The sequence below is a fragment of the Platalea leucorodia genome (genome assembly GCF_965183815.1).
Source record: "Platalea leucorodia genome assembly, chromosome: 1".
Classification (NCBI taxonomy): Eukaryota; Metazoa; Chordata; class Aves; order Pelecaniformes; family Threskiornithidae; genus Platalea; species Platalea leucorodia.
The window spans coordinates 9670104-9679965 of NC_138823.1; positions in this window are offsets into that span (position 1 = coordinate 9670104).

A 9862-nucleotide genomic window follows, 5' to 3' on the forward strand; every position below is an offset into this window, starting at 1 on the left:
TTTTGCCCCTGGTCCTGTTGTTGAGTTTCTGTGTGGCCTTGGCCTCGCATCTTTGGCTGTCTGTCCGTCTTCCTGATGTGTAAAACCACCAGAAGGCTGCTCACTTGCCCCCCCAGCAACACTGTGGGACAGTATGAACTATTTAAAATGCCTTGCCCTCTTACACAAATAGGAGGGTGTTACTGAGGAAAATTCATCCCAACATCTTTTCTACAAATGGTTCTGTTTGTAGTTTCAGTTGGGGGTAGCATTTTAATAGTTTTAAAATATCCATATATCGGGCACGTGCATTATTTGCTCCTAGCTGCTGGTTTGGAAGTCGCTGTGTTTCCTTGGAAAAGGCCCGGAGAGCGCATGCACATGTGCACAGCTAACATTGCTTGGCTCACAGTATTGCGGGAAAATTGGAAGGAGAGGGGTATTGTACAGACTGTCCGGACTTGGCTCTGCCAGAAATATTCCATCAAAATGCTATTAATGGGGTGACAGGGAACTGAGATCTTACACACATCAGTGTCAGAACTATATCAGGCATAGCAGGTTTGATTTCTCTCAGTGATAACAGTCATGTAACAGTTCAACGTGGAGTCAAAGATACCAGTTCCTGTTCTTGTTAGATGCCTTTTGCGGCGAGTGGAGGAAAATCGGCACTTTTCAGCGCACGGTCCAGTCAGTCCTGTATCAAATGACCCACGCTGCCTCTCTCAGGTGATGCCTGTCTCTAACTGACATCTTTCGTAACTACAGAGTTGAAGATGACCAGCTTGGACAAAAACATGTCTTTCAGGTAGCTAAATGAGATGAGATTAATCCCATCCTATCAGTTCGGAGAGAAGGCTGAAGGGTAATTGTCCTGAATGAGACAAGAAGAAAGCACCTCTCATTACCTCTTCCCAAAAATATGGCTGGACCCAGTGAGATATTTTTAAGGCATTCCCTGTGGCTTCAGCGTCGTGATTGTCACCAAGGAACCAGCTCTGCTCAACACTTGAAATGCAACCTAAAAAAAAGATTTCTTAATTTTTTGTGGTAGGTAAAAAATTATTCAGCAGTTATTCCTGTTTCTTATCCCACTTCTATATCCCTGTAAATTGGGAATAATTTTAAAAATCCCATAGTACTACAACATCCAATTGTGGTGCTTTTGTTTTTATTTTTGTATTTGTTTTTGGTTTTGTTCTAAATGACTCAATTTAAAGAGAATCAGTGCCAGGCTCTTACAGCCAAGTTCTATCATTTTTTTCCAAAGATTGACAGCATTTTTTTAAACTAATGCACCAGAGTGCGGAGTTTTGAATCTCTTGGGTTCAGTTTTCCACACAGCTCTAAAGACTGTGTACAACACTAACATTTTCTGTATTCCCTGCATTTCTTTCAAGGCAAATACAAAGGTACTTCGAATGTATTTATATGCTTTTATAGACAATATTACCAGGCTTTATCATTCCTAACTTAGCAATGAATGTCCCAGTTTGAACTGAACAGCAACTGTGCAGCAGAATTCTTTTGCAAAGAAAAGCAGCCAGCCACAGCAATGACATCTAAATGAGTCTTTCACAGACACAATAGGTGAACCACTCAGCTTTTGTTCACCTGAACTGAAATATATTGCATTAAAATTTCCCCGTGGCTGTCACCCAAATACATAAGCATGCCAAGGCGCTGGATTTCAGTAAGGCGCTGGGTTTGATCTTTTAAGAAGTGGATTCTAAAACAGGAACAAGATGTGATGCCTATCCTCAGGCAAAGCCCTGCTTATATCCTCCCCCTGCAGGCTCTGCTTATGTCTATACAGGACTGTTGAGGTCATATGTAATTGTCCCCCGCCTGAGCAGAGTAAGACTAAGACTTAACAGTTTAGAAAGGGTAAATATTGATGCGTCCAGTATGACACAAGAAACAGTGTCAGGAGTAGAAGTTTTTCAGTGTTTCCTTCTCTTTCTTCTCAGGATGCTTTGATTTTCAAGACTTTCTAGAGTCTTGAAAACTATCCCAGATAAATGGTCTCTTGATTAACATGGGGCATCCTCTTGGCTCACAGAGAAGGGAAGGAGTCAGGAAAGCCAAGTCCCATGGCACAGAGCAGCAGGAGAGCTAGTCTGCCTTTTAAAGAAATTGCCCTCTAAGACAATTTTTTCAGGCATATGGTCCTGATGGCTGGTAGCCCAGTAGGCTTGGGACAGCACCACAGCTTCTCTCCTGCTTCCTTGTGTCAGATGCAAATGGTCAGCAGAATAGAGAGCAGGGATCATGAAAAAAGAAAGGGATGCAAGATGTGCTATGAATGTTTTGGCAAGTTTGACAGGACCAGTTGTGTGTCTGACACGTATTATATCAGAAATAACAACACCGGATAAATCATTAAATATTTCCTAAGTGAGTTCTGGACTGCTGCGACTTCTCTGTATCTAATCAAAGCTTTATGAGTCTCTGGATTTACAAATGCAGAGTGCTTGATCACTAACTATTATGTTTGGAAGCCCTAAAGGAGCAGTGCCAGATATTGTGTCGATCTGTAAAAATCTCATGAGATGTATGTAACATGCCGAGAAGAAAGCAAAACCATCAGGAGTTCACCAGAGGTGAAATGGTTTTGAGATTCCGTACATTCCCCACAGTTCCCATTTTGCTTCGTAGACTGGAAAACAGAGCTATGCAGTCACCGTGACAGCCACTGTGCTCACTGCTGTTCTGGAGAAATATTTACACTATGGATGAACATTTGGTGGCACAGCTCTGCAGAGAGATGATTGCAACAACGGCTTTGTTCTCTTCAAGACTGTCCAATGAATATATCTCAGTAAATATGTTTTGCTCTGTCATCTCAGGCAGTTCATCTACCTCTGCTTTAATTTTCTTGTCACGATATGCCAACAACGTTGTTGAGGAATGGAGTAGCACCCAGCTACTCAGTTCTTATGCACTTAATGCATCTTCCATGGGGCAAACAATGGCAATCTTCAGCTGATGAAATTCTGGGTGTCCCTGGTGCTGAAACCTTGGCCGGTTTAAATAAGTAAATCAAAAGTCTGGTGGCAGAAAAAACAGTGTTTCTGAGAAGCATCATCTTTCTAATTTTCCAGCTGAGGTGAGTTTCTGACAAGCAATATGGCAAAAGCAACTGATAGTCCTTTTCCACATCAGCTGCGAGAACTTCATGCCTATGGTCACTACATATTTTCACAGTTTCCATGCCTCCTTTTTTTCCTGTCTCTCTCATTTTCCTCCCTTCCTTAAGAATGTGCTTGAATTCACAGAAGTTTTACAATGATGTCAGACACTTTAAAGAAAAGTGTTAGCTACTTTAGACAAATAAATATACAAAACATTCTTACTGGAAACAGTCAAACTGAATGGCTGTACATTTAGTGTTCATTCTTTTCAGGAGGGTTTGTGGTATTAGTACCAATCTTAGCAAAATATTAATAAGAAAGATTAAAGAAAAAATGTTATAAAGAACAAGATTAATTTGCAATTCTAAAAAAAAAATTCCTGAAATAGGAAAGAAGTTTTATGAGCGGGAATAAATAAATGCTTTATATATAAATATATATAAATAATATAATATATAATATATAAAAATATATAATAAAATATATATATAATAAAATATATATAATAAAATATATATATTATATATAATAAAATATATATAAAATATATAATATATAATATATATTAAAAAATGTCCCTTCAAGAGATGAAATTTGTTTTATTCTTCCAAAATAAGGGTAACAAAGAAACATTATTATATTTAGAGAATTATCCTTAATGACATTTGTGCAAAAATGAATAAAATCAGAAGAATATTGCTAACATCTGAAATGAAATTATAGAGCCAGTACATTTCTTAATAAAATAAACTAGATATCTTGTAAAATCGTAATGGCAGAGGACTAAAGGAGAAGTGTTGAATTATAATCAAGATTTTTCAGAAAAAAAATGTAGTTTATGCAGTTGATATACTTTTCTAAACAAAGTTTATTAAACAATTACCCAAAGTTGCTTTCATGGAAGCATTTACTGTAGTACAATAAAGTGTAACTGAAGATGAAACTTTGATCCTCTGGAGCAAGCTTGGATTAAGTTTGCTTGTTTGTTCTTTTTTAAAAAAACAGTTCGTCTTTCTCTATTGCACGTTAGCATCTGATGAGAGATAGGCACAGCTGGATATGTGTTTTCCTACTAGGAAAGTAAGACAGGTAGGTTTGCAAGATGCTTTAGGTACTACAGAATTCCCTGTGCCCCAGCTCATCTTTTAGGGCAGAGATGGTTTCCACCGCAGCCTGAGGCCGCTGGCAGGCTGGGACAGGCAGGTGCGAGGGGACGCTGGTTGCTGACTCTGGCTCAGGTCATAGGAACACACGGCTGGAGCCCTTGCAGTCGCTCACGCATAGTGCAACTGCTACAATGAAGCATGTGTTTAAAATGTCTAAGAAAAAAGCCACAAGGAAGAAGTAGTGCATTGCTTCCACACTGTGTTCTCAACCCGCAGAGAGATAAAGCACCAACATTCAGACTTTGCTTTCTCCCTCCTTCCCAGAGCTTCATGCCACGCTGTCCTTTCTCTTACAAATAAATCACAGGCATTTGGCTTGAACGCATGCATTCAATGCATTTTTTTGTAACAAGCGATAGGACGAGGGGAAACGGCCTCAAGCTGCGCCAGGGGAAGTTTAGGTTGGATGTTAGGAAAAACTTCTGCACTGAAAGGGCAGTCAGGCACTGGCACAGGCTGCCCAGGGAAGTGGTTGAGTCCCCATCCCTGGAGGTATTTAAAAGAGGTGTAGATGTGGTGCTTAGGGACATGGTTTAGTGGTGGACTTGGCAGTGCTGGGTTAACGGTTGGACTCGATGATCTTAAGGGTCTTTTCCAACCTTAACAATTCTATGATTCTATGATTCTATGTTTATTTAAATTGCATTAGTAGGGGACTTATCCTGTGTAGCCTTCAGCAAATGAATGTATTTACGGAGTAGTTTATATGAATTATGTGCCTGTACTATGTTACTAAGAAGATGCTTAAAATGACTCCTTTTCTTGTTCTGGATTTTGGGATGCTAGTTACGGACACAGAGCTGTCACACAAAGAGACACTGGAAAAAGGAGGTGCGTAAAGACTATACTCCTGAGAAAGCCACTTGCTGAGAGCGATGCTCTGAGTGAGAACCCGGCATCGTCCCCAAGAGTCAAAGTTGGGGCTGAACAATGGCCCCTGCCCCGGTCACCTGAGCATCGCTCTGCACCTGAGGACAGTTACAATTACAGAGTCCCAGGGTAAAACGCAGCATGAGGTAAAACCTGCTGAAAGTCAAATTATCCTCATAGCCAAACATCAAACAGTTGGAACTGATCCCAGTGCACACATTTTCCTGGCTATACCTGGTTTTGTCAGCTGTTACAGAGAGGTCTTTCATCCCAGCCTTCTTGATGAGATACTGAGCAACAGGTAATTAAATCAGTAAAAGTAAGTCTTGTCAAAGAAAAGGTGTTTCCATATTCCTCAAGCTGCAGCATTTAGTCACGAGTCACGAAAATTTTCCTTTTATCACACCAGTGACTTCCATACAGAATTAGATAATTTTAGATGAAATGACATCCCACTGGATAATGTTTTTCCATGAAAGACAGAGAGAAAGAAAACAAAGGTACGATTGTGCATGTGTGTGCACGCACATGTGTAAGCATCATATTTAACAGCTGTAACTCTGTTAAATGTAGCTGCAGTTGCCTTCCCACTTCCAAAGTTCTTGGTGAAGGCAGGATTGCAGGACAGACAGAGACACAGCCCTACCATGTGCATACTGTGATCCCGTAAACATCTTTTCTGTGGGAAACCAGGATCCCCCAAAACATATGTTTGAAATCTGAAACCAGAAAAATCACTTTCTTGTATCTAACACCCTGGCAGGTTGCAGTGTTTTAGCCGTTGCAGTAAGCTCCTTCTTTGGGTAACATCACACCTCTTTGCCTTAACTGGTGGAGGTGCAAGACGGGGACAATCCAATTAATCAAAGACAAGTGACAACAAAACAAGCCTGATGACAGATTATTTACCCAGGCACTATCTACAATAATAAATTAAGTAGTGCTGGGGAGCCCTGCAACCCAAATGTCCATAGTATTGGTAGGACCATGACACTGAAAGGACAATCCTAGAGTGCTCCTGAACAGAGTTCCAATGTTTCCCAAGCCGGGTTTGGAAACTGGGGAGAGGCTGGGAACCATTCCCAGACAGTTTGTATGTAGCCGTCCTGTGCATCTCATCTGCTGTCTCCTCTTTATCCTCGCCCTTTCTAGCAGGGGTCAGAATATTTGTGTGTTGAGGCTTTGTGTGGACCCTTAAAGTACTTTTTATTCCACGGAGTGACTACGAATCCTTTTAGGTTGCCTCTCTCTAATTGCTACAAGGTTTTTAATTAATTCACATGAGGTGTTCGGTGGCTTATGATAAAACTGCTGAATGGATGATTATCTGCTTTTAACAGTGTTGCATCTAAACTCACTGGTTTCAGAGGAATCACTTGCAGTCCACGGCAGTAAATGGGAGCAGAATTTCACCCACTGCTTCCAGTAGTGGTCATCTCTTGGGTAATACTAAGCATCACTCATCATCACCGATATTGTCCTACGTCACTGTTGTGACCAGATCTCTCTTCCTTCCTTGCCGCTTAACCACAAACCAGGCAATTTTCTGTTTTAACTGTCATTTTGTTCCTTTTGACTTTCTACATTTAAGATACACTTCAGTTTTCTTCTCCATTGCCCCTTGTTTAAATGGCTTCTCCAAGGATGGCTAAAGCTTTGCCAAAGGGGCTTAACCTGGCCTACCTTTCACCATCAAAGGTGGCATTGGCCTAATTGCAGTAAGATGAGCTGTCCCTTTAAAAGGGAAAAGAATCCTTTCTGCTCCGCAGTTCCAGTCAGTACTGCCAAAAGGGGCTTCCAGTCCTCACCTGCCCTGCCACAGAGCCTTTCCATGCGGGATTCAACGGGCACTTTGTGTGCTTATGATTGTGTTACCTCTAGTTAGTCCTTCTGGGATTAGGATAACAATTTTCACAGGATTTTAAAGCAAGATTATCAAGGCTGTCTACTCAAGGTCTTTCACAAAGTGATTATTAAGACCTGGCAGTAACCTCCAGTTTTATATAGGCTCTGAAGATAATCATCTTTGTCAAGAGAAATCAGGTAAGTTGATATTAAGTACTCCACGGTGGTTTCATGTGTACTTGGACCTTTTCAACTGTACTATTAATGCAAAGGTACTGTTAATGCTCTGTGGGAATGTAGCAAATGGAATGTATTTTTATTACATGATTGCTTAAATTCGCATAGAATAAATCTGAACTTCAAATGTAGTTGTAGCAATGTAATGAAGCGTGTAATTGTAACACAGGCATATTTTCGTATTAACATGGAATATTTCTTTAGACCCGGTGTATCATGGTGTGCTTAAAATGAGAGATGACCTTTAGATGTTGGAACTGAATGAAGGTAAGGAAATGAATACTCAAGGACTTTCCTTTTTTTATTTCTTTGGTCTCTTGACTTCTGTTCTGCTCTGTTTAGTATGAAGGCACAAGAAAACTATCTGATTGCACTCCATTTGTACCAGAAAAATGAAAACAATTCAAACTTCATGATTACCTGCCACGTTAAAATTAGTTCAAATGAAGCATAGCTAATAAACAGGTTGGTTTAAGATTGCAGTTAATCCAGAATAACAAGAGGTATTTAATAAGAGGTCTTCATGAGTGTATAAAGGTAATTTGAACTCGATATAAAATCTACAATTCAGCAGTTCAGGGAACTCTGGATCAACAGTCCTAAGTAAAATGAATTCTACTAATATTGTTCAGCTTAAAATAAATGCAATAAGAGGATTATCATACCCAAGAGAGGTGAAGGAGAATTTCTACCTAAAGGCTTGACCTGCAGCCTGTATCAGATAAATGTTTGGGAGGAAAATATTCCCTGAAAGTCACTTTATGGGACTTTCAAAGCCACACAACTTTGCCTTTAGTGCCTGTGAATCGCACTGTTTTGAAATGGCAATTGTTAGTGATTTTGAGCTGGAGTACAATGAGGGTTTCATATTTGTAATCTGGACATGTACTATAGTCATCACAGTAGTGTCACCTATGCTGGCAAACAAAAGAGATACAGTTACAAAGTAATAAAGACTTGTCTCTGATAGATAAAAATTAGATATCAGTTAACCAGAGTGACAAAAACATGACATGTAAGACATTAATATTACTAATATCCACATTGCTGAGAGATAGGATATTTCAGGCAGCAGTTCTGGGAGTATTTTTCACAGATGGCTTTGAAATTTAATTGGACAGCATAAATGTTCAGAGATGTAATTCTGGGAAAAGATTTTGGAAAGCAGCTAAAACCTAATGCTTGGAATTTAAATCAGTCTCTACCGATTGAGGAGTAAGGGCAGTCCTTTCTAGAGCCATGTTCTTAGTATTGAGGTTTCTCTGCAATTTTTTCTTAACCATCTTGTACTGGCCAGAGAACATTACAGGGCTACATCCGACATTCAGGCAACGCAAGTCCTCCCATGAATGGAGGATTTTCCATCATTTTATACCCACATTATTTAATATTTCTTTGCTAGAAGTAGAACAAGATTTGGCTTATTATGATCCATCTTTCCAGGTTATATTTGCATGTTGTCCCAATTGTTAGATGTTTTGCTTGATTGAGTCTGTAGCCTGTAATCACACCTCAATTAAATGTGGGATGTTACGGCCATGCTAATGCCTGCTCTGAATCCCTGCTGCAAATTAGCGTCCTATGCAGAGAAAATTGTGTGTTTTTTAGTGTGGAGGAGCAGCTCAGCAGGGAGGACAGCAGGGAGCTGCAAATTCAGGTGAGTGAGCATCTCTCTATGTGCATGGGATGCTTCCAAGCACAACTTTTTATCTCTCTCTCTGTTTTGTTTCTGCTTTTACAGCTCTTTTCTCCTCCTGTCTCTCTACCTTGAGGTGCTTTGGTAAGACAGTTCCTTCATTTGTCAGTCTTATTGCACCTTCTCTCTCTGTCGGGAACATGCTCTCTCTAGCCCCTGGCCTACTGTGCTGCACCGAGTCCTCTGTCAGATGATTTTCCCCATCCTGCCACAATGAACATCTCTGGGCCAGTTTAAATAAATCAGTAATGAAGTTAGAGCCCTGATAGGAAATTATCTACAGTCTATCAACCATTTTACTTGTGAACCTTTGTAGAACAGCTGTGCTTGCACATCAGTCCATGAAATACTCTTACAGACACCAAAGATTTTGCTGTTAGTCCAAGTGTTATTCACTGGTGACCCAGGAGATCCCACATTCCTCAAAGCAGGTCCTGGAAATCAAGTCTCCTGACTCTGGCACGAGCACTAACCATCGATCTGTAGGGGCAGACTGAAAACAGTTCAGAGGATGCTCTCTTCTCCCACCTCCTAGGTCTGAGTCTCTCACGTGCCATGCAGCCAAAATCCTCATGAAGGGCAGAGGTTTGGGCTCTTTTGGCGGTCTGGGCTGCAGAGACCCTCCAGCCAACCAGCCTTATGCCACAGGGACGGTATGGTGGCAGTATTGCCGTTGGCCATGTTTCGTGTTGATGTCCCTTGGGCCAGCATACGCAGAGACAGCACTGGCTGTGCAGCCTGTTCACACCCTGTGTGCAGGGAGCGGGTCATGAGGAACACAGTCGGGGGAGGTCTGTGGCCCATAAACACTGAACTGTCATCACGAAGCACAGCTCATCGTAACATAGATCTTCCAGAGCTAAGGAGGCAGTCACTTCTCATAGTACCGGAATAAAAATTCATGAAGTTCTATTAAAAAAAAAACAGGAAATCAT